Source organism: Megascapheus bottae, chromosome 10 (assembly GCF_031878675.1).
Source record: "Megascapheus bottae isolate mThoBot1 chromosome 10, mThoBot2.hap1, whole genome shotgun sequence".
Classification (NCBI taxonomy): Eukaryota; Metazoa; Chordata; class Mammalia; order Rodentia; family Geomyidae; genus Megascapheus; species Megascapheus bottae.
Window position 1 is genome coordinate 55862786 of NC_143518.1, and position 24841 is coordinate 55887626.

Consider the following 24841-nt stretch of genomic DNA (forward strand, 5'->3'; position numbering starts at 1 on the left):
GTGGCCCTGGGCAGATCAGACGTATCTGTGTCTTAGTTTCCTCTTTATAAATGAAGATAAAAGCCTCACAATTGTGTAGGGCTGTGCGTATTAGAGCCACCGAGCACAAGAATCGTTCCTTGCACGTACCAGGTGGTTGCTAAGCATCAGCCTATTAGTATTTCATAAGGGAGGGGCCGGAATCAGAGCTGAGGAAGGGTGAAGTTCATTAGTGATCAAGGAACAGCATCAGCCCTTGGGCTTCTCTCAAGAGTATCCAGTCTGGGGCTGGGAGCCTGCTCTATCCATTCATTGTCCTTGACATTTAGAACTTCCACCTCAGAGCCACAGGCCTTTTTCCTGCCGATGGACTCAAGCCCAGAGTTCCTATGTGTGCCCCTAGACAACTGAAAAACCAGGGAGTTGAGGCAGATAGCCACCTCTCACACCTGGCATCCCAGCCACTCAGAAGGCTGAGATCTGGAGGATCACAGTTTAGCAAGCTTTTCTGCTTGGGCTGGCTTGAGACTCCATCTCCAAAACAGCAAAAAGCTAGGGTGTAGGTGTGCCCCAAGTGGTAGAGCACCAGCTGACAATCAGGCAAGCTGAACAAATGCAAGGCCCTGAGTTCAAGTCCCAGTATCAGAACAGAAAAAAAAAATGAAGATACTGTTCTCATCCTCAAACTCTTGACCTCCTGAGTTCAAACCTTCTTAGGTTCAAATCCCCAGCATTGGATTAGGGGGCTACATTCCCACTTGGGGGTTCTCCTAATACAGACAGCTGCTGTTTACTCGGTACCTGCTTCATGTAAAGACTAGAGATGTCAGAGTGTACAGCAACCCACCTGCAAAGTAGGCATTATTACTCTAATTGTACAGAAGAGCAGATCCAGAGCAATTAACTTGCCAGTCAAACATAACGAGACAAAAGTCACAATTTCGATCCAGTCTTCTTTGCTCTGCTTCCTCATCTAGGCCCTGAACTGCTGGGGCTAGCCTGACTGCACACAGATGGATGAGACAGGCTAGGGGTGGGGAGAGGGTGGGTGGAGAGGGCTCCCACTGCCCTCTCCCTCCCTGCCATTGGCACACACAGCCACTGTTTTGACAGGATACAAAGCTGCCTGCGACCTTTGTCTTGCTTCTCCCCAGCCTCCTATTAGCTCCCTAATTAAAGATGCTTTGAAAAGTTTCTCCCTGCTGAGTGCTGCTTGGCAACATGCCAACATGCCCACTGGGAGAATCCATTCTCAGGCACCTGGTGCCCAGGTATGTGGAGCCAGCTGGGGAAGCAAGGCGGAGGGGAGAAAGGAAGCTGCAGAGGTGCTAGCAGCGGCCATTCTCTGCCCATAGCTGGAAGGACAGGGCAGGCCAAGCAGGGGAATCACTTCCTGGCTTTAGCCAAAATTGCTCAGTCCTATTCCACTTTCCCCTGCACCTGTATCCTCAGAGCTCCCCTCAGAAGTCCCCTGAGGGTTGCCCCATCAATGCCCCCCCCACACACACACACTTCTGTGATCATCTGGTTTTGTCAGGATGGAGGAGTGTGAGGAGGTACAAGACTGTCATGCTAAAATTGAGTAATGGTGATGAGCGAGTTCGTGGTCTTCTCTGCTTCTTCCTTGTTCTGGTCTCCACCCTTTCTAAGGCCCCTCCTGCAGTCCCACACAGGTCAGAGCAGTACCAAGTCACTATCTTATTGTTTGCCTAGGTGCCCTGACCAATTGGCCGCAGATACAGCTGCTCAGGGCAGCTCAGGGCAGCGCACATTTGCCTCCTCACATTTCTGACTGTCCAAAGTCTGCTGGGGTTGACTTGGTTGCTTTCTCTGCCCCAGGTTTCACAAAGTCAAAAACCAAGGTCGTCAGCCAGGCTAGACTCAATAAGGATGCCTGGGTGATTGATTAGTGTGATTCGGCTCCTTACAGGACCCAGTGTCCTCATTTCTGTGCTGGCATCTAGTCAGGGGGCACCCTTAGTCCCTAGAGGCCTCTTCCCAGTGCTCAGCTTTCAGCATCTCAGCATCTCAGAACAAGACAACATCAAGTCCTTCCACACCCAACACCCCCTCCAAGTGAAGATTCAACTTGCACTATGGAGTCTATCAAAGCCAGGTTCCTTTTCCAAGTCTAGAAACTGACTGTCAGATGGGAAACAGCCCTCTTGTGGATACCAGTCATTCTCATCTGGTTCCTGCAGAGCCCTTATTACCATCTACCCTTTCACTTACACATGTATGTCCATAAGGAGAGACGGTAGTACATGCTTAGTGCTGGGTGCACAGTGGCTGCTGGGCTTGAGTGAAAGGATGATGGATGCTACCCTGGTTGCTGGCTGCTCAGGGGAAGTTAGGAAGTCTGGCAAAAACCCAACGATGTTTTCTAGAATACATCGTCATCTGGGCTGGTGGCCATGGGGTCAGGCAAGTCAGAATGCCTCTTTCAGCCCTGCCAGTCTCCCAGCATTCTCCCCAACCCTCAGCTACTTGTTAGATCATCAGGACCCCGGATCCTTAGACCAATCACCCCTGACCTGAACAGGGCAGAAGTCACTACCACATGGCTAGATAGAGGGTAGTTTAAGGTAGCGGCTGGGGCCTGTCCTCTGCTGGTTCAAAGCCAATCCACCTGGGACTTCAAACAATTAATTTTCCCAATCTGCAAAACGATCCACTTCTGAAGAAAAACAATTAGCCCACTGCAAATTGTAATTGTCATCTCACTCCTGATTTTAATTTGGACTAATGAGGGCTAAGTGATTCCCAGCTCCCTCCTCTCCCCACTGCCCCCACGCCCTGCGCCCTCACCTGCTAGTGGGCATTTAACCCTCAGCTGCCCACCTTCCAGCTGGGGCTGAGGGATGCATAAAGGCTGGCCCAGGGCCCAGGGCAGGTGGTACAGGAAAAGGGAGGGAAAAAACAGAGTGCCTTCTTCCCCCCTGGGGAGCTGTCTGTTTACAAGGCTCATAGGCAATCAAAGTTTTATTGAACAGAATTGACTACTGGCTGGCTCTGTGTCACAGCCAGTTACCTCTAGCTGTGCAATCTCCAGGGACCCAACTTGCAGGAGTATGTGCCTGCCTCCAGGAGCCAGGAAGTTTCTGCTTGGCCTGGCTTCTCCAACTCGCTTCTCTGAAGCTAGTCCAGAGGGCTCAATATCATATCTGCCAGCCACTAGCCATTGAGGGAGGAAAAGGGTCGTAATAGGAAGGAAAGGGTCATAATAGGAAGTGATTGGCTGAGTCTAAGCTTAACTTTAACTTGGGTTAAATTAAGGCTGGGGGTGGGGGGGATATGAGCAAGGTTACATGGGGTCAGAGTCCATCCAGACCCCACAGCCCTTCCTGCTAATTATCCTGTCCCTGGGTGCTTCTCTCTGGTGCTTTAGCTCAAGATTTGTATCCTGTGCTGCAGGATAAAGGGGAGGAATACTCCCAAGCAGTCCCCAGGTGAAGGCATTCTACTCCCGCCCCCACTTCAGCCCATTTCTGGTAGGTTGGCATGCTTCATTGAGCCATTCATTCTGCTGTAGCTGTGTACTGAGGACCATTGCCAGCTGCTGCGATACAGAGATTAATCAGGCCTATCCCTCCCTTCAGGAACCTTGCAGGCAACATTAAGGCACATAGATTCCAATCCTTGACAGTGTGCACTCTTGCTCTATGTCCTGAGTGGCAACAGGTAAGGGGATGGAGCCAGCCCCAGCTTCAGTCCCTTGCCTGTGGACGGGCATTCGACTCAGTCACTGCTGCCTTGTTAGTTATTTGAAACTGAGAATCCCTGGGGCTGAGCTTCTGGATTTGGATATTGAATTGCTCTGTGGCCTTCTGCAAATCCATCCACCTGGTGTCCTCTGTCCTGAAGTCAGAACCTAGACATACTAGCAGAGGCAGCACAGCCAGGTCAAATGCCCCTGGCCATACTACCAGAAAGTCAGTGCAGCTATTCGGCCTCTATCCCACAGAAGAATTCAGGTAAATGTCAGGAGCTGGTGTTTCATGCATTTAAGCCCCAGGACCAGTGGGAGAGGGAAAAGGAGAAGGAGGAAGGCGGGGGGAGGAGAGAGAGGAGGAAGAATGAAAGGCAAGAGGAAAGGAAGAAGATACAGATGTAATGAAAAGAGGAGCATTTATAGGAATGAACACTTCTAACAATTGAAGGGTAAGGGCGCTTGGAGTGTTGATCTTCTCCCCCGGGCCAGCCTCAATGGGCAGAGTCATTGTTCCAAGGGGGAGGGAAGTTTACATAATTCAAGTTGGCCTCTAAGGCCTGGTTTACTGGTCTGGAAGATAAGTAGTTAAGGTCTGTTTTAGGAACTATTCTTATTAAAAAGGTAAATTTCAGTTGCAATCCAGCTGTGAGAAACCAAAAGCCACATGTTGAGGTTGAATTGGGAGTCTTTATTGGAGAGCCGACATCTTCAGGTGAACTCCTGCCTCAAAGACATGCAGACCCTCTACCACACTTAACACTGTTAGAAAACAGCAGAAAAATACTAACCAGATCAACTCCAATGGAGAGCTAAAGAGGGATTCTGTGGTGACCAGAAAGCCAGGAACAGCAGACAGACACAAGCCATGGCATAATGGCACTTGAACTAGTCTGGTTCTCAATAGTGTCAGGAGCAGGGCTACAGGAAACTCAAGTCTCCCAAGTTCAAGGCACAGCACTGACAAGTCCAGTAACCTATTGTCTAACTCCCCATCCCTGCCTCTAGGAATTTGTCCGGGAGATGGGACTTCACCCTCCTCCAGCACGAAGACAAGAGGGTACCTGTTAAACACAATTTCCTGTCCACCACCTGGCCAAGATGGCACCAGTTAGACCCAGCATCCCCATTTCATTCCTTGACCCACCTTAGGTTGGAATGAAGTCTATCATTAATTCTTGGGTTCTTCTGAGTTCTAGCCACCCATCTACAATACCTCATGACCTTGGCGTGCCACTTAGGCTGAAAAGCTTAATTAATGCAGTGTTCTCCAGGATCCCTCCCTCCATTGTAGATTTCCTTTGTATTTCCCCTTTGCTCAGAAGTAGCTCCTGCCTATCAACCAAAGCAGCCTGCCACCCCTGGGAGCCTCCAGTCTCTGAAAAGTGGAGAAGGTGGCTCCAACTCCACCATGACAGGTCCGTGCAGACAAAGGTCCCTTGAGCCCAGGCCTTGTCAGGAGAAGATAGGCACGGGGAGGATGGGGGAGACGCATGAGGTGCTCGGGAAAGCTCATGGAGACTGAGGCAGCCTGGAGAAGATGCCTCCAGGAGACTCCTCCAGGCTATGTTAGGCCAGGCCGGGATGCTCAACTGTCCCTCACGCCCGAGCCCTGACCCAGCCAGATGCAGCCCAGGCCACTTCCTGACACCTCTCCAGCCCAGTCCAACAAAGTGGAAGAAGTGGGAGTTGAATCTAATCTTTCTGGTCCACTCTAGGTAGCTACTGTTCAGTGGGAACATACTGCAAGCCGCATAGGGATTCAAGTGACGTGAACCTCATAAGTATTCCAAGTATGATCAGGCGGAAAACTTGAGATACATTTTTTTGTACTCAAAATTTGGTGCCGATTTCCACGTATAGTGCCGACATGTTAGTTTGGACTTACACCTCCTGCATGTGGGGCTACCATATTGAACAGCTCTTGTCTTGGCTCTGGATGCTGCTTTCTGCTGGGTCACTGTGACCCAGCACAAAACTCAGCTGGCTCTGCTTCCCCTGGGCTTCCTTGCTGCTCTCCCACTCTGTCTTCCCCTGTAGGCTCTTTTGGGATTGGTGTGGCCTCTTTCCTCTCACCTGCCCACCTTCTACCTCTTACAGTCCATCCACCCTCTCCCTCCTGAGCCTTCCTGGAGAAAGCCTTGTTGTCACACAAGAAACCTTTAAATAGGTGAGACAAAGGTGACAAGTGTTCCTCATTTACATGCAGGTTCTATCTGGGGTTTTGGCCCTGTTGAATGGCACTTCTATCAAAACATCTCATTTGGAAATGTCAGAGTGGCTTTTGATAAGTCATCCGTCACTCTGATGCCAGCTGACAGATGGGTAACCGCGCGGTGCTATCTAATATACTGGAGAACACATCGTTTGCGACCCTGAAGTATTTTATTTATTCAATGTGGCATGGAATCTCTTGAAGGAAAGAAACAATTAACCCTGCCCAGGCCAGGTTCCCCAAGGCCCTCTTTTCCTTCTTTCTAGCTTTTTCTTGACTTCCTCCTCCTGTCCTATCCACAGTCAGAATCTTCTGGTCACTGTGGACCAGCTCTGGCCTACAGAGCTGGTCTCCTAGTACATCATTAACACAGCCAGCCACACCACCCCTGCAGGATGGGTGTGAACAATGTGGACTATGGGGGATCCCCACTTCCGAGCTGAGGTGGCTAGCCTGGGTCGTGGCTCTGGTTAGTGAAACAGCTTTATTTACTCAGGGGAGCAGCCCTCCCTTCTCAGCCATTGTTCCTGGATGTAACCATCCTCCTCCCAGCTCCTTGCTTCCAAGCTGTGCAGTGACAATACATTCCTACATGCCTACAGTGCATACTTCCTCGCATTTGAAACCCTTTGAACCGTCGTTAGGCCGGAAGAAAAGTAAGAGACAGACATACAAAGTAGATGCAAGTGACAGTTTAGATCATGTGCTTTTGACCCAAAACAAAGCACAACGGGATGCTCTGGCCCTTCCCTCCTGCCACTCTGTATCTGGAGACCCTCTTTTCTTGTCCTTTTCCCACTTTCTTCCTCAGCCCTCCCCTCCACCGCTTGTAGAGTGGAGATTTTGATCAGATGACCTAGTATGGAGGGATAGCAGGTCTCTAATAGGCCCAGGGCAGGACTGAGTTGGAGAAAGCCATCTTCGTGCTAAAGGAGCTGTTGTGGAGCTCCCAGTCAGTACATGGAGAGGGCCAGGTGACCAGTGATGACCATCATGAAGGAAAGTACACGAGTTGTAGATTAGAAGGTGCTTTGGAAGGCTGAACCCCACATTGTGATCCACACACAGCTCAATCACAGCCACGAAGACTCTCCCTCTTAACCATAGTGCACTAGTATATTGAGCCACCTTTGCAAACAGACGTTAGCTTTATGCACAAAACCCTAACAGGTTCCCAGCCACTTGGGATGCTGGTTCCTGTAACCCTGGGGTGCCCTGCCTTCCACAGGGCACAGGATTCATGGGAGAAGGCTTTGTAAGAAGTGGGGTTGCTGTAAGGTTCTAAGGTCTCCTCACTTTTGCTCCAGCCCTCCCTGCTGGGAGCAACATGAACTTACAGTATAGATGACTAATCACGGTTTAAGCTGGACATTTGGTATGTAATGACTCCTGGCTGGGACCCGAGAAAGCCATCAGCTGTCCTCTGCAGGGCCTAGCCCTTCAGGATATGGTCCCCCACTGGCTGTGGAAGCATGTGGCAACTTTACCTAAGCAGAAGTGGCTGTGCTAGGGAGCAGAGGAGACTGGATGGGGAGAAGGGCTGTTTTCAAGGTGGGCCAACAGCTTCCTTCCTCCTAATCTGCCTCCTCCACCTAAAGAGCTGGCATGCAAGGTCCTTTCTCAATTGTCCGTGGTGCCTACGAGCGGCCCCAGGACAGCAAAATACCAGTATGTGTCATCGATGGCTCAAGGCATGCACTACTCCTGTGTGAAACTGAGGAAATGGAGGCCAGGAGTGTAGGCTGTGTGGAGGGCAGACATCTTGTGTGATGTCTCCAGGGTGAGTTTTCACAGGTGGGAAAGGATTTCTTTCCCTTTGCTCCACCAGGCCCTGGCACTGAGGTGCATGGCTCTGATTTCAGAGCCTGGGCTGTGAAGTCCAGGCCATAAAGGTCTCCTTCCTGCTTATGGCCCAGGAGCCTGCTGGAGTCCTGGGTGTCAATGCCACTGCAGAACTTTCCGGACTGTCACAGGCCCTGTGCCAGCTCACTGTGTCACTAGGTACCACATGGAGCTGGTATGGGCAGTGAGACAGCCAAGCCTCTAGGTGGGCTTCTTTGCTATGTACTGATAAGACTTCACCTCCTGCACCACCCTTATTTGTATAATGGGGGTGTCGGGTTCCCACCGCAGAGCTGAGGGCTTTGGTGAGATCATGTGATGGAACCCCAAGCTGGCCCAGAAGAGCCTGGCTTTAACCTCCCCACAGCCTGTGGGAACAGAGGCTCTGGGTTCATAGTCCCAAGCTGCCATCTGTGGGCCTGCCAGCTGTGGGGAGCAGACATCACACTTGGGTTCCCCTCTGCTCGTGCTTTCCTGAAGCAGCGGGAGACGAGAAGGAAAAGGCAAAGAAACCCGGCAAATTCTCCTGTGTTCTCCCAGCTCCGAAGCTCCTGGGGGAACTGAGCTGCATAATACAATGGGATTTAATAAAATGCCTTTAACTCACGAAGTTTGTCTGCTGCCAGCTCCTTAATTAAATTGCCTAATGCCGCTTTGCGATGGCAGCACAAACTCCCATGTTTAAAGAGCACGGTGTTGCCATGGCACTCCCGCCAGGACAGGCAGGCAGGCAGGCACAGGGGATGCAGGGCAGCATATAGATGAGCAGGGAGGAGTGTATCTCACCCTCACCCATCCTCCGGGTCCCTTGCTCTGTCCTCCTGCACCCTCTTCCACCGTAGCCAGGCTCATCGGTTTTTCCTAGGAAGCAAAGAATGATGAGCATGGCTTCAGAACCAGGTCTGGAGTGATGTGGTACATGCCTCTGGTCTCATGGCCAGCCCAGGGCAAGCAGGCATCTTCCCAGCCTGCTCCCTCCTGCCTGCAGTCTCCCCTCTCCTGCTTTGGATTGGAAAGCCACGGACCAAATTGAGATTAATGAGAAATGGTTTGTTTTTTTCTGCCCTTTGTGCCAGTACTGGGGCTTGAACTCAGGGCCATGTGACAACAAGTGACCTCTAGTGGAGTCTGGGCAGCCTTCCTGTGTGTGCAGGCACAGGGTGTGTGACACAGCCCGGGCAGTTCTGCTGCAGCACTGATCTACAGCTCCAGCAGGCTTCCTCTTGCTTGGCTTTGTCACTCAAGGTCCATGCTCGGCCGCTTGAGCCACACCTTCATTTCAGCCTTTTGCTGGTTGAGTCTTATAGGCTTTTCTGCTCTGGCCAGCTTCAAACAGCAATCCTCAGATTTCAGTCTCCTGAGTGGCTACGGTTACAGACCTGAGCCACCAGTGTCCAGCAGGCTTGTTCTTCCATTCGTGTGGAGGGAGAAAGGGAGGGGACTCACTTGCTTATGGAGTTGCCATCTGTGACTCTGCAGTAAAACTGGTCGGGGACTCCCCCACACTCCCCACCTATGTTTTATTACAGACAATTTCCAACGGGCTGTAAAGTTAAAGAATTTTACCATAAGCTACCATGCACCTTCCCCCCAGATTCTACTCTTAACCTTTCACATTTGCTTTATCACTTTGCTGTTCCCCCACTCTATCCATCGATATCTTTTTTGGTGCATTTGAGAAAACTGCAGGCATCAATATGCTTAAGTATTTCAAAGTCAACAGTTCTAGATTCAATTTTTAAGATTTTTGGTTTTAGTTTTGATATTTTAAAACATTTGCAGTCAAAGAAATCCTGAATCTTTTTCGATACCACACCTGGATCGAACAGTTCAGAGATTGATTTGTTTGGTCTAGAGTAGAAGGCAATATCTATATTATTTTCAAAGATCCCCTCATGGAGTATAATGAAGCAGGTAAAATTGATTGGAATATAGCATTAATGAGTATGGAGATGAACCAATGAAATCCAAACCCACTGGAATAACATAAACCAACAAAAATGTTAAAAAAAAAAAAAAAAAAAGCTGGGTGCCAGTAACTCATACCCGTAATCCTGGCTACTCAGGATGCTGAGATCTGAGGACCTTAGTTCAAATCCAGCCTGAGCAGGAAAGTCCATGAAGCTCTTCTCTCCAATTAACCACCAAAAAAAAAGGCAGAAGTAGAGCTATAACTCAAGTGACAGAGCTATCCTTAAGCACAAAAAGCTCAGAGGCAGTACCCAGGCTGTGGGTTTAAGTTTGAGGACTGGCTGGCACGCGCACGCACGCGCACACACACACACACCACAGAAGAAATTCTCTCTTGATTCCTATTCTAAGGTGCAGCTCTGGTTGAAAACCACACTGCTAACCGGAGCATGATTGCCTTGCTATGCCCCCAGGCAGTGTACTGAGCTGTGGCTGGCTGCTACAGCCTGTCCCTAGCTCACCCAGCCAGCACCACAGCATGCCGCCTGGTCCTCTGGCACTGTCCATGTGCCCTCATGTACTAGCTTGACTCTGAACAAGTGTGTTCAACTGGCCTCATGCTTCTACTGTGAGGGTCTCACCATCTCAGCTCCCGATCCAGGAAAGAATCCTTGTCCTCCCCTGGTTCTGGCCACATCCCAGCAGTGAGGTAGACATATGTGTCTGTGGTGAGCTGGTCCTTACCATGCCCAGGCTTATGGCAGTGGAGGGAGATGGTGCTGGCAGCAGACGTGTTCAAGGTCATGGTGGCACACAGAGGGTGCTGCTGGGGCCTGAGGCAGGTGATATCAACAGGTAAGGAGGGCAGAATCCATAGTGAGGGAAAGTTTGTCGGTAATCTCCGGTGATAGTGCAGCGATGGAGGGTATTAACTGTCCTGGTGTCACTGCTGATGTGACCCATCCCTGTTGAGAGCTATATGCCAACGGATGCTCACTCGTTTACTGCAATGGGTACGGGGCTGGGAAGGTGGTCACAGGCCAGGAAGACTCGTCCCCTCCCCACTGGGGACACGCGCGTGTGCACACGCACACACACACACATCCACAGTGCTGTAAGGTGAAGCAATGTTGAGATCACCTGAAAACCCTCCCTCGGCCCCCAGAAAAGGTTCCTGCAGAGCTGAGCCCGTGGCTCAGCTGCCCTGGTCCGCTATGCTGGAAGACAAGTCGGCTGCGAAGCAGGGTAGATCATTAGGACCTTTGCTTCAGATGAACACTGGAGCTTGGGATGCCAGCCATCTCATGATCGATAGGGATTTTATTTGCTGCCTGTGTGGTTGTTTCCTGTTCCCTTCAAGCCTGCTAAGCTGCAGAGAAAGGACAGAGGAAAATTGTTCATGTTCCCTCTCCCTTAATTCTCTCCCTTAATGCAGGCAGTAGGGGGCACAGATGAGCACTGCCTTAGAGCACTTTTGCCCTTTGCCCGCGGGGCTTGGCTGGCTCCCCTCAGAATCATCTAACAGCAGAGAAGTGTTTCTGGAACACAGTGCTATTTTGACGATACTGTTTAAAGAGTGTCTTGCTGTGTATCCCAAGCTAGCCTTGAAGTTGCAATCCTCCTTCGTCTGTTTCCCCAGTGCTGGGATTACAGGTAGGACATGGACATGCTAGACATGTTCCCACACACACCACACACACATCTGCCCTGAGAATCATGCTTTAAAAAAAAAAAAATGCTTTAAGCAGGGCTTGGTGGCTCATGCCTGTAATCCTAGCACCTCAGCAGGCTGAGATCTAAGGATCAAGGTTCAAAGCCAGCCTGGGCACAAAAGGACCCGAGACTCTTATCTCCAATTAACCTCTAGAAAATGGAAGTGGGGCTTGGCTCAAGGGTAGGGTGGTAGCCTTGAGCTGAAGAGCTCAGAGACAGCTCCCAGGCTGAGTTCAAGCCCCACAACCCACCAAAAAAATTTAAAAATTTAAAAATACTTTTTAAAAACATGGTACCAGTGGCTCACATTCAAGAGGCCGAGACTCAATGATCATGGTTCAAAGCCAGCTAGATCAGGAAGTCCATAAGACTCCTCTCCCCAAAGCTAGAAGCAGATGGGATGCAAATGGTAGAGTACCAGTTTTGAGTGAAAAAGCTTCATGAGTGCACCCAGGCCCCTAGTTCAAATCCCAGTACTGGCATCAAAATGAAAAACCAAAATTATGTCATCCAAGCCTTTTTTCTTATAGATCAGAAAAACTAGGGTCAAGTTGACAGCAAGATGAGTTCCTAGCAAACAGAACAGGAAAACCTAGGATGCATAAACGATCTCCAACCATGAAAATTGAGCTCCGTTCCAGGATGTGACTGGACTTTAAACTGGTCCTGGGAATATGCCAGATCCTTGCTGCTCACCTCCCAGATGGCTCTTGAATCTCTTTACAGATTTTCTCCACTAAACACGAGCCTAGGTAGTGTAGGGACAGAACTCATGCCCTAAGTACCCGCATGTTTTCATTTGACCTGTGCATCTCTAAAGAAGATGGCAGTCCTAACTCCATTTCCAGAGGAAAACACCAGGGGATCATGAAGGATGAACACCTTCCATGAGTTTACGTGGGTAGTTAGGGCAGTGTAGGGACCAGAATCCAGATCTTTGTTACGAACTTCTCAGGGCTGAGGTACAAAAGTACCACAAGCTTAGGACCTCAAAAAATTATTTTTGTTCTAAGGCAGTAAGAGGTTTGAACCCAGAGCCTTGCATTTGCTTGCTCAGTTCTGCTCTACCACGTGAACCACACTACCATAGGCATGTGGCACTAGCAACTGGCTTCAACCACCCACTGTCTCATCATTCTGGAAGCTAGAAACCCAAACACAAAGTATACAGGGCTATCCTTGCCTCCGCTAGCTTCTGCTGGTGACTCCACGGGTGGCGTGCCTTGAGACACAGTGACACTTCAGTGTGTCTTCTCATGGCATTTTCCTTCTCTCACAAGAGCCAGGAGCATCCTGACTGAAGCTCTTCCCTACTGATCTCATCTCTACTTAACTTCCTCTGAGAACACCCCGTTTTCTGTCATTGCGTATGTGCGTGTGCACACACCAATACTGGAGCTTAAACCCACGGCTTTTGAGCTTTCATTTGGCTTTTTCACTCAAGGCCAGCACTGAGTCACTGCTCCACTAAGACTATTTTCAAATAAGATCCTGTTCACAAGGAACCAGAGTTAGGACTTCGGGAACCTTGGAAGGACACAGCCTTTGACCATGTGTCCCTTGCCTCCTGTTCACTTGTCTCCTCGTGCCTTCCTCCCCATCCTCTGTCACCGAGGGCAAGGCCCTCAGCTCCTGCAGTGTAGCCTAGGAAGTGGCTAGAGCTCTATTTTCTGCTCTTTCCCCAAGTTACTACCAGCTACTGAAGTGGAATCATGAAATATAGGTGGGCCTTTTGTCGGGCCTTTTGTCTTTTTTTATTCCCAGACAGTAAAAATCATTAAGGCTTGCTCTTAATTAGTTTAATTTAAGCTTCTAAATATTGATTTAGCCTATACTCCTTTGTACTTGCTGTAGTCACTGAATTATGCTTTTTTTTTTTTAAAGTCACAGAAGGAAGCATTTCTCTCCACCATGCCTAGAGCTTAGGGAACCCCTGATCCTCTCCCCACACTGCACCATGTCCCAGAAGGCAAGGCTGGGTGTGGGGAAAGGGAGTAGAGGCAGCTTGGGGAAGGCCTTCCTGTGAGGAAGGGCTAGGAGTTTAGGCCAGGGCCCAGTTCTGTTCTGTTGGCTGAGGAAGCTCAGTGGGGGGGGGGGGGAATCAACTGGTATTCTCTACCGTCCATTCCAGGCTTGCAGGAGAAGGAGAACTCGCCAGGCACTGGGGAAACAGGAGAGTGAGAACTTGGGGTCTAGAAACAGATCCAGGCTCTACTAGCTAAATGTTCTTTGGATAAAGACCCCAACCTCTCCCATCAGTGAAGTGGGGTTCTGTTTCCACATTTCAGCCTCTCCTACCAGGCACATGCACAAGGCCAAGCTCTATTGGTGGCTATGTTATCATCCTCATCTTCCAATGGGAAGAGAAGGACTGGGCATGAAAGAATATTGTGTCCTCCAGCCTTGGCCTTACTATTTGTTTGCTGTATGCCTTGGACAAGTCACTTAGTAAGTTTCTATTAAAATAGGGTCATTCAGGGCCGGGAGTTTGGTCTAGTGGTTAAAGTGCTTGCCTAGCATGCACAAAGACCCGGGTTCGATTCCTTGGTATCACATACATAGAAAAAGCCGAAGTGGTGCTGAGGCTCAAGTGGTAGAGCTCTGGCCTTGAGAAAGTCCAAGGACAGTGCTCAAACCCTGAGCTCAAAAGCCCAGGACTGGCAAAAAAAAAAAAATAGGGTCATTCACATCCATGAGTATTAGAGAGCTCTGTCTTAGGTATGCTGCTGTAAGAATATGGGAGAAGAAAGAATGTTCTTTAAAAAGAACAGAAATTTATTGCTCATAATTCTAGAGCCTAGGAAGTTCAAGATCAAAGTTCCAGCATCCACTGAGGCCTGCTGACTGAACTGGGTCCCTGAAGCAAGGAACTCTGTCTGCAGTGGCAAAGTCCAGCAGAGAGAAGGCCCCAACTCCCTCCCTTCCACCTTCCCACGACAGCACCAATGCATTCATCTCATCGGTCTTGACAGAATTTTGTTGTGATAGTCTTAGGATTTAAACTCAGAGCCTCAGACTTGTTAGGCAGGCACTCTACCACTTGAGCTATGCTCCTAGCTGTTTTCCCTTTCTCTTTCCAGTCCAGTCTGGACTGAGATCCTCTTCACAGTTCCACATTTACCTGGGATCACCAGCGTGAACCACCACATCCAGCTTCTTTTGTTAGGATAGGGATCTCACTAGCTTTTTGCCTCCACTGGCTTTGAACCATGTTCCTCCTGCTCTCTTCCAGTACCTGAGGTTATACACTTGAACCAATCATCTGATCCAATCATCATCAACATTGATGACGATTGAAGCCTGGAGCCAAGATGGCGTCACCTGTCCCCTGTGGCTGCCCTCTGCCTACACAATCCTCTCCAGCCCGTTGACTCACATCCTACACTTTGTCCCAGACCTGTGCCCCTGGTACCTCCTGCCAACATCAAATGCCTTCCGTCACCTGACCTGCTGACCCAACCAGCACTTCCCAAGAATATTTCTAAACTTCATAGAAGTGCAATTTGCATATTATCAACTTTTAGTGCACAATTCAATGATGCTTAACAAATTTCCTCTAAATTATTTGCCCAACTTCCTTTTTTTTTTTTTTTTTTTTTTGCCAGTTGGGGCTTGGACTCAGGGCCTGAGCACTGTCCTTGGGTTTTCTCAAGGCTAGAGCTCTACCACTTGAGCCTCAGCACCACTTCTGGCTTTTTTCTATGTATGTGGTACCGAGGAATCGAACCTGGGTCTTTGTGCATGCTAGGCAAGCACTCTACCACTAGGCCAAACTCCCACCCCCCCAACTTCCTTCTTGAGACAGAATTCCACTCTACTCAGGTGGGCTTTGTGGGTTTGGGTTTTTTTTTTTTTTAATACTCTAGAGGGCTTTGGTTTGCCTTGAACCTGTGAATCCACCACACCTGTACCACCTCGTTAATTTTATCCCAGTTCCCTCGTAAAGTGCCTAGCACACAGCCAGAGCTCTAGTAATGCTCCTGAGATAAAGACATTCCCTGTAGACTAGATATATGATGAACATCGGCAGTCCCAATACCCAGGAGAGGTAGAGGCAGGAGGAGGGCAGGTTCAAGGTCAGAGCTACGTAAGAATTCCAGACTAGCTCGAACTACAAGTGAAGACACTGGGAGGTGGTTAGTGTGTCTGTGGACATAGCTCAAGGAGTAGAGTGCCTACTTAGCAAGCAGGAGAGCCTGAGTTCAAATCTAAGTATAACAAAAGCAACTGACAAAGGGCTTTCCTTCTGTCTGGGACAGAGGATGTGAGGTAGGTGCTGAAATACCTCAGTCTAATCTGTCAACACTAACAGCCTGAGTCTCAGGCTTTTTAGTTGAGCGCATCTGTGCGCCACTGTCTGAGCTTACAGGACTGCCTTTGAGGTTCCTGACGCCTCTCAAGGGTCTGGCCAACCTCAAGGTTCCAGGGCCCACCCTCAAGGCCCTGATCCTGGAGAGCTGGGATGCAAACTGGGAGGCTGCATTTCAAACTCATTTTCTTGCACTGCCAATACTGCTGCTCCAGGGGCAGCTCTAGCCCAATCCCTTGCTTGGTAGATAAGGAAGCCAAATCCTGGAGAAGGACTGGGGCCATAATCCACCCTCTCCCTAATGCTATCCTAAGCTCTGCCCCGCCTCTGCTTCCCCTTTGGTTTTAGGGTAGTGGGGTGAGGGGTAAAGACTGGAGATAAAGAGTGGGGGGAACTAAGAGGTGGGCCATAAAGAAGGGCCAGGTGGGGTAAAGCCAGGGTAGCTTGGCAAGGACTGGCAGGTCATCCTTACTGCAGTTACGGGGCAGGAAGAAGCACCTCCCCAAGCCTCCCAGCCGCAGCCATTTGTCTCTACAGCCTACCTAAGACAACTGACAGAGGTGAAGGCAACCACAGCCAGCCGGACCGGAGCTCCTTCAGCTGCATGATTTATCTCAGCCCTACCTGGCCAACCTGCTGAGAGCCCTGTCTCCTTTCCTCCTCACCTCATCAATTTTCATTCCGATTTCATTTTCCCTTGCCACTAGAGGAGCTTTGGCCTTTCTGTGTTTAACTAGCCTGTTCCCCACTCACTCTGCCTCTCTGTGGAGTGGGGAGCTGGCTCATCCCGCTGTGCACAGGGGTCTTTCCCACAGTACCACAGGAGAGAAACCCAGAACTCCTCTCAAGCACAGCTCAAATTCTCCTTGTTTGGGCTTCCTAGACAGCACCTCTACCATGAATCCCCTGTCCTGCCCTGCCCTGCCCTTCAGCAGCTTACAGAGAAGAGAAATACAGGATTTACATTATACGGGAGGCTTTCTTTTGCCAGTCCTCAGGTTTGAACTCAGGGCCTGGGTGCTGTCCCTGAAGACTTTTCACTCAAGACAAGCGTCTACCACTTGAACTACAGCTCCACATCTGGCTTTTTGTAAAGAGTCAGATTTTTCTTGCCTGGGCTGGCTTTGAACCACAACCTTCAGATCCCAGCCTCCTAAGAAAGGATTAGAAACTTGAGCTACCAGCACCCAAAAGGAAGCAAGTTCTTATAAGGCTAGAAGAGGGAGGAAAGTAGACACTGGGGCTCAGAAGAACTTCACAGAGAAGTTCCCCAGGTCCCCAAGAGAAGAAAAGTCCTGGCCAGCACCTCCATGTGCAAAGCCAAGGGACAGGAAAGAGTGAGAATCACTCGTGTCTCTGCAGCAATCCCTGTCAGGAATGTCTCAGGATATTGGGGTATCCCATAAGGACACCCTTTGCAGAAAGAGGTTCCATTGTAAGGAAGCCAAGGAAGAAAGCCTCGTGGGTAGGCCTTCTACCCACATTTTATCCCTAATACATTACTCCCCTTCATTCTGATTGGTCAGAGTATATGCCCCTTCCCCCGCCAATCTTGCATGATTGGCTAGTTTGTAAGGGGTTGATCCAAGCAATCAGCCCAAACCAGGACATCTGATTAAAGCAGGAACTCAGATAAACAACTGCTACTCAGCTGATGGGCTTCTACTTCAACTACAAGTCGGCACCTAGAAAAACAATTCTTATAACAGAATGTGGCATAATTGTAAGATGGCAACAACCCTCAAAATAACTGTGTATGTAAAGCAACCCCTTTGACAGTAAAGATACTGACCCATCTCCCCGCCCCTGCTCTTGCCCCTTGCTTACCCATTGTGGCTAAGGAGCTTCCTGAGGCCCTAGTTACAAGAGGCCAGGTGGAGGTGGGGGGGGCTTAAAGAATACCACAGTGTGCCTGACACCCCATCTGGCCCCAGAGAGGGAGCTTGGACGCTCCTGGACTAGCAGTTGATGGAGCTAGTGGCTGTGGTCAGGGTAGAGGCTATGAGAAGCCATCTTGCTGGATGTATAGGACCCTTCTGCAAGTGGCCATGGTGACCGGTTTGCCTCAGCCAGGAGCAGCTGCAGCTGGTTTATGGGTAATACTCTGGTGGGCATCTGTGAGCTCCAGGTGAGCTGAGTCAGAGCCAAGACCTGGAAACCAGGTGTCCCCGCTGGAAGCCCCAGGGAATACTTTTCGTGACTTCCTAGGTGGCCTCTGTGGCAGGACTCCCAGCAAGATGATGGCGTGGATCACCTAAAGTGTACAAGCCAGGGCATGGCTCCGCCCGGGAGGCGAGTCTCCATCAAATCAAGGTGAATGAAAACGAAAAGAAACTCCAGGAACTTTCTGATACTTTCTGGTACTTTCTGGTCGTCTCCCCTACCTCCAATAGATGAGGAAGAATTCCAAACAAGGACGCTCCAGACCACAAGGCCAGCCAGTAACAGATGGCATTCTGGTGCAGGGACTACGCATGCCCATACTGTGCCCTTAGCCTGAACTCTTAGGAGATGAGTGGATCCACAAGATTTCTTGAGGAACCCAAGTTCCAGAAAGTGGTGGAAGATCAACTTCATATCCTGTGCTCTTGTCAGGCAGAAATGAGTGGATGTAGAAGAGCCCACTTCTCCAAGGGCCACTGGCTAGGAAGGGCTAAAGTGGCTATGGTAGGGGCCAGGGGTCTGTGTCCAGGGAAGATGGGCTCTGGGGTAAGGTTTGCTGCTCTCGGGAGATAGGAGGAGCAAAGAAGCCCCCTGGCTACTGAGCAGTGAGAAACCAGCCTCTTTCCCCTACTTTGTCTTGTGCTCTGAGATCCTACCGTGTGCCAGCCTGCTGGAAGAGCTGGAAGCCTGTGTCTCTCTCCTGCCCCTGACAAGTGCCGTCTGCAGGGAAAATCAAGTGACTAAATTGTCAGGCTGTGGAAGGGAGGTGACAGGAGTGGGCTGCAAGGGTCAGAGTAGAGGGAGCACTGAGAAGAGGTGGGCTCAGCCTGGCTGCCCTCTCTGTGCCCAGTCAGACAGGCTCCACTCCCCTGCAACCTGCTTTGGTGCAGTTCAATCAGATAGAAATCGCTGTGTGTCCTACCCACTGGCACCTTCCATCCTAATTAAGAAATAACAAGGTCAGCTCTTTTCCAAGCATGGAGTTCTCATACCCTCTGCCTGGCCAGTTGGGAGAGCTGGTAATATAGAGATTCCTGCCTGGCAATAAGTCTCTTTTGTCCCAGTGAGCCTTCTCTCCCAGCCCAGGAAAGGGTCTTACTGAAACCCTGGCCCTGGGCAATCTAGAGAGGTGAAAAGTGCAAAGCTGGGCAAAGGCAGCCTTACCCTCCACCCATGCCATCCTGGAGGTTAGGTGATCTCTTGCACAAGAATAAGGCTAGACTGATGGATGAAATGGGATCTATTCTGATTCTCATGTTCCAGCTGGGGGACCTCAGTCTGGCCCCTTAGCCTCCTGAGCATGCTTCCTGCCTAAAAGGCCTGCTTCCCAGGGTTGTGGGGAGAGTGGCCGGTAAATAGATACCTGGGCACACAGACGGCCTCAGGAGATCATGTCTTTCCCCCAAGACTTAGTCGTCATCCCTGTGGCACTCAACTCATGAGAAACATGGTTGAAATTATTGTTTTATCTGTGCCTTTTCATCCAAGACCCAAAGTGAACAGGAACAAGTGTTTCCTGTGCCTGTACACAGCATGGGGAGGGGTAAAGTGAGTGGTAAACCCTCCCCCAAACAGCACTTGAGCTAGCCATGCAGGGGGCTGAGATCTGAGGAAGGTGGTCTGAAACCAGCCCTGGTAAAACATTTTGTGAGCTTATTTCCAGTGAACCATCAAAAAGTCAATAGTGGAAGTATGGTTCAAGTGGTAAAGGACCAGCCTCGAGTACAGAAGCTAGTCAAAAACAAGAGGCCCTGAGTTTAAGCTGCAGTACTGGCACAAAAAAAGAAAAGAAAACAAAATCACTCAAGGCTGGGAAACCTGGCTCATGGCTCATGTACCTACTAAGTACAAGGCCTTGACTTCAACCCCAGCGCCACCCCACTCCTCAAAAAACTTAGTCTAGCTGTATATGACACACGGACATCTCCTATTCTATTTTACTTCTTTTCTTTAATGCACGCCAGTCTAGCTTGGTGGCACATGCCAGTTCGCTCAGCCCTCGGGAAGGTGAAGTGGGAGAATTTGAGGCCAGCCTGGGCTCCATAGCCAGACATATTTAAAATTAAAACAAAACCCAGCCTGTGTAAATTGTTTTCCTGGCCCATAATGGATTGTGTTCCCAGCTCACAACAGACCTCCAGGGCTGCCAGGAATGTGCCCTGCCCTGGGCACTCTCTGGCTATTTCTGGGCATCCAGAATTTGGTAACCAGTTTATAGCCAGGGGGGCTCCTGGCCCAGTGGGGCAGGCAGACTCAGTGCATCATGAGAAAGGGGCTGCTCAAGGCCTCAGGACAGCTGTAGGGTGACTGCCCGCCTCTAGGGGCCAAGCAAGTATCACAGCAGAGGGGCATTAGAGATGGGGCTTTATGGCTGAAGAAGAGTTCAATTGTCTGTTGCAGACAATTAATTGCTAGGATCCTCTAGGGTGAGCAGGAGAGCCCCCAAAGAGGCCATTGGAAGAGTCGAGGCCAGGAATGGAAAGGGAAAGCATGTTTGGGAGAAAGTAGGAGGTAAGAAATGGCTACTCAGGAGGTTGAGATCTGAGGATCAAGGTTCAAAGCCAGCCCAGGCACAAAAGGACCTGAGACTCATTTCTAGTTAACCTCTAGAAAACAAAAAATGGGGCTTGACTCAAGGGTAGAGCAGTAGCCTTGAGCTGAAGAGCTCAGAGACAACACCCAGGCCGAGTTCAAGCCCCATGACCCACAAAAAGAAGAAGAAGAAGAAGAAGAAGAAGAAGAAGAAGAAGAAGAAGAAGAAGAAGAAGAAGAAGAAGAAGAAGAAGAAGAAGAAAAAAGAAAAGAAAAGAAAGTACATGAGGGCAGGGGGTTTGGTCTAGTGGTAACTCTACCACTAGCTTGCACGAAGACCTGGGTTCGATTCCTTGGTACCACATACTTAGAAAAAGCCAGAAGTGGTGTTGAGGCTCAAGTGGTAGAGCTCTAGCCTTGAGAAAAATCTAAGGACAGTGCTCAGGCCCTGAGCTTAAGCCCAGGACTGGAAAAAAAAAAAGTACATGAACATGACCTTGGGCAAAATACTTCACCTCAAGAGCCTCAAACACCTTGGGTGTGGAATGACAGCAGGTGAGGTCTAGACAATGCCCCCATCCCCATCACACTGGCCTTCTGTCTTCATCGCTCATATTTTAGAGTTGTTTTATATTGTTGAGGTATAAGATGTACACAGGAGAGTGTAAATGCCAAACAACCCCATCCTCCCCCCATTGCTAGATTAAGATATAATCCCAGCACTCCAGAAGGTTCCTCTGGACCCCTTCCAGGTCAGAATGCAGCCCCTCCCACACACATTAGCCACTGCCCTGCCGTCTGTCTCTGTAATCAATTTCATCTTTGAAACCCAGAATTCCCTTTCCTGGGTCTCTGCTAAAACTCTGGCATTAGGGAACCTTAAATTCACTGAATGCATTCTCTTTCTTCTCATGTGTAACCAGTGATCTTCAAGGTCACGTATTTTGCCCAAGGTCACACAGGGAAAGAGAGCCAAGTTCCAACCCTGATCTCCAGGCCTAGATTGCTCTCAGCTCCACCGTTACACTTTTACAGAGGTATAAGTTAGACCTAGACTTCAGGATCTGGGAGAGTAAGCACGGAGGTCTCTCCTGCGCTGAGGTTCTGACTGTGTGTGTTTAAAGGAGAGGTGGAGCGAGGAGCTGCAGAGCAAGTGCACAGGTGCCCGGCAGGCCTCCCTCCTCCCCTGCGCCCCTCCCACCCAGCGCTTATCTGCGGCAGGAGGCTGGAGTTTATCAGAGCTACGCTCATTTATGCTGCACATCTGTCTCCACAGCTCAAGGGGACCTGCCACCAACAGAGCCAAGGCCAGGCAGTCGATCACCCACTGCCTGCCAGCCATCCTCCCTCTGGACCCTCAGCTCCCAGGGGCTGGGCAGAGCTTGAGGAAAGGAGGGAGACTCTGCTGTACCAACTGCCTCCTCCATCCCAACACCAGGTAGGTGTCAATGCCAGGGGAGGAGGGACAGGGCCAGAGGGGGGATAATAGGACAGTCCCCCAAGCACTGCCTTTAGAATTTTGCAAAGGGTCTTCGTTTAAGAGGAGTTGTGGGAACCCATTTCACACCTGCTTAATCCTGAGGTGCTTCCCTGAAGAAGAGAATGGCTGGCACCTGGCTCCGCTTCCCCACTGAGGGTTCCAGCCTGCATCACTACCCAGGTGCGAGGCTGGCTCTGTCCCTGTAGTTCTAGGCCCACCCCACTCACAGAGAAACATTGTTCTGCAGGGAAGAATTCTAGACAAGAGAGGGGGGATGCTAGACAAGTCAAGACAGGGGTCTTAGCCTGTAATCTAAGTTACTCATGAGGCTGAGAACTAAGGATCAAGGTTCAGATTCAGCCTGGGCAGACAAAGCCATGAAAATCCTAGCTTCAGTTATCCAGCAAAAAGCCAGAAATGGAGGTTTGGGTCAAATGGTAGAGTGCCAGCCTTGAGCTGAGCACCAAGCTAGAGTATGATGCACTGATTTCAAGCCCCAGTACTGGCCAATGGGAGAAAGGGAATTTGATGGGCTGAGCAGGTGACGGGCAGGTTAGATTTGCTAAAGTCTCTGGTCCATTCCTGAAAGTCTTTGGCCTAGCCAGTTGGCACTCTGCCCCTGTATTGGTTCACCAGTGCCTGGGTTGGTGAGGCAGGCTGGCAGAGTTGAATCTTTTCCTCACCACACAAGCTGACAGACCAGTTAACTCTTCTGATCTTCAGTTGTTTCCCAGGAAAAATGAAATTAGCCAGAAACCAGTGGCTCACATCTGTAATGTAATCCTGGCTGCTCTGGAGGCTGGGATCTGAGAATCCCAGTTTGAAGCCAGCCCAGGCAAGAAAGCCCATGAGGCTCTTATCTCTGACTAACCACCAAAAAGCCAGAAGTAGAGCTGTCGTTCAAGTGATAGAGCACTAGCCTTGAACAAAAAGAGAGAGAGAGAGAGAGAGAGAGAGAGAGAGAGAGAGAGAGAGAGAGAGAGAGAGAGAGAGAGACATGGAGGGAGGGAAAGAGAAAAGGAAGGGAGGAAAAGAAAGAGGGGGGGTATCAATGTGTGAGAAGTAATGCACCCACTACCTGACAAATGTAACTGTAACCCCTCTATACATGACCCGGACAATAAAATAAAATGGGAAAAAGAAGGAAAAAATACTCAAAGGCAGTGCCTGGGACCTGATCAAGCCCTAGGACATAGCACCAAATAAATAAAACCCACAGCAACCTAAAAAGGAAGGAAGGAAGGAAGGAAGGAAGGAAGGAAGGAAGGAAGGAAGGAAGGAAGGAAGGAGGGAAGGTTAAGTAATCCTTTAGTTGCCTTCCCACTGGGGTGCTGGGAGGATCCACAACCATGTGCACATTCTGTACATTTGCCATTTGTTTTCACTCACGACCACCCTCTGCCTGCTCACATCTACGCTGGGTGCTCCGGGGAAATAGAAGACAAGGCCTCTTGCTACAAGGAGCTTGCAATCCATTTGGGAAAATTGTACACATGGTCGTCTGAACTCCTGATCATTTAGGAGATTAGAGATACTGGAAAAAGAAAAGAAAAAAACAATTTGCTGTCTCTGCAGCCACCATCCTGGCACACACAAGTAAGCCATGTGCAAGGCAGCCTTAACTGGTAGCACAAGGCGAGTGGGCAGCTCTGAGCTCCCTCCTGTGTGCTTGGCAGCAAGCCAAGACTCCTCTGAGCCTTCACCCTGCTTGGAGCCCGAGGCGTGGGAGCCTGAGTCCTTAGCGGCTGCCTCTCTGGGTCCTCTAGGAGCCCAGCCCTCAGCCCCTGGCCCAGGAGCTGTGGGCTTCCTGTGCCCACCCAGCCCAGCCAGAGCAAGCCAGGGGCAGGGAGCCACCTGGACTGCAGACTTGGGGGTGGGGCTCAGTGGCTTCTGGAGCCCCTGGTACAGTTGAGCACTGGCTCAGCCACTTAGAGCAAAAGCACCCGAGGAGGAAGAAGCCAAGTGATGGAAGCAGCCCACAGGTCAGAGACAGGGACAGGGACAAAACAGGCCCTCCTGAAGAAGCCCTTTTCACCTCTCACCTTCCTCTGCCACCCCCGACTTGTGAACTGAACCCCTCATCCACTGGAGTCCAGTCTATATAGCTAGCTGAAGGGAGACCATATTATCTATTTTGGCTCAAAGTCCTCCACCTTCACATTGGGTCCCAGGTGAGTAAGCCTAGTGGGGGGGCTTGTGAGTCCTGTTGTCTGCTGCCCACCCTCCCCTCCAAAAACCCTGAAGCTGGAGAACATCCCGACCCTAAGAGATGCCTGGAAGCTAATGTTTATTGAGCTCCTTCTGTATGCAACACTGAGCTCCTTTCAGCCTAACCAGCCTTATTTTGCTAATAGGGAAACAGGTGCTTGACAAGTAAAGTGGCTTTTCCCACCAAGAGGTAGAGTCAAGTTTGGGGTCCTTGTCCATTTGCACACAGGCTTCCCCTCTCAAGGTGGGCCTAGGAGAGCATCAGAGTCCTCTGGTAGATAAGATGGGGCCATGATCCGGATCCTGATGGGGATCCCTCTAGGGCTCGGTTTGTTCTCTGCTTCCCCTTCACTCCCAATTCCCTCCCCTGCCCCACATTCGCTGTCATGAGGAGTTCTTATTCTCCCATGGACACGGATGCATGCAGGCACGCACATGTACACCTGCATTTACCCCGAGGGTTTACAGGTCAGTGCACATACTCTGGTGGGAACTCTGTGCCTTTCAGAAATCGCTGCACAGGGAGGTGGGAGATAGATGGACACAGGCACCAGGCACCGGCTCTGCTGCTCAGGAGGAGGGGCCCCACCCCTACTACTCCTCCCCATCATCCTGAGAGCAGAACAAGGGGGCCAAGAGCCCCTCTAGTCAGCTGAGACATCTGTCAGGACACTTCAGCTCCCAGCTTTCTGCAGCTCCCTGGTAAGGAGTCCAAACCCAGAGGACAAGAATGACTGACCATCCTGTGGCTCTGGAGCCCAGGACAAGCTAGGGCCAGAT

At 50.2% G+C, this 24841-nt stretch overlaps 1 protein-coding gene across 2 annotated transcripts in view; it reads left to right on the forward strand.

The window, feature by feature from the left end:
- The window catches only part of Lrrn2 (leucine rich repeat neuronal 2), a 57019-nt gene that overhangs the window by 27548 nt on the left and 4630 nt on the right, over positions 1–24841 (forward strand). The window contains exons 1-2 of one of the 2 annotated variants that reach the window (XM_090341358.1): positions 17895–17991; positions 21650–21811. The gene's annotated coding sequence lies outside the window, so the exon portion shown is untranslated. Of the gene's footprint in view, positions 1–17894; positions 17992–21649; positions 21812–24841 lie in introns of those variants that run through there. The other variant, XM_090341357.1, reaches the window with a different exon arrangement.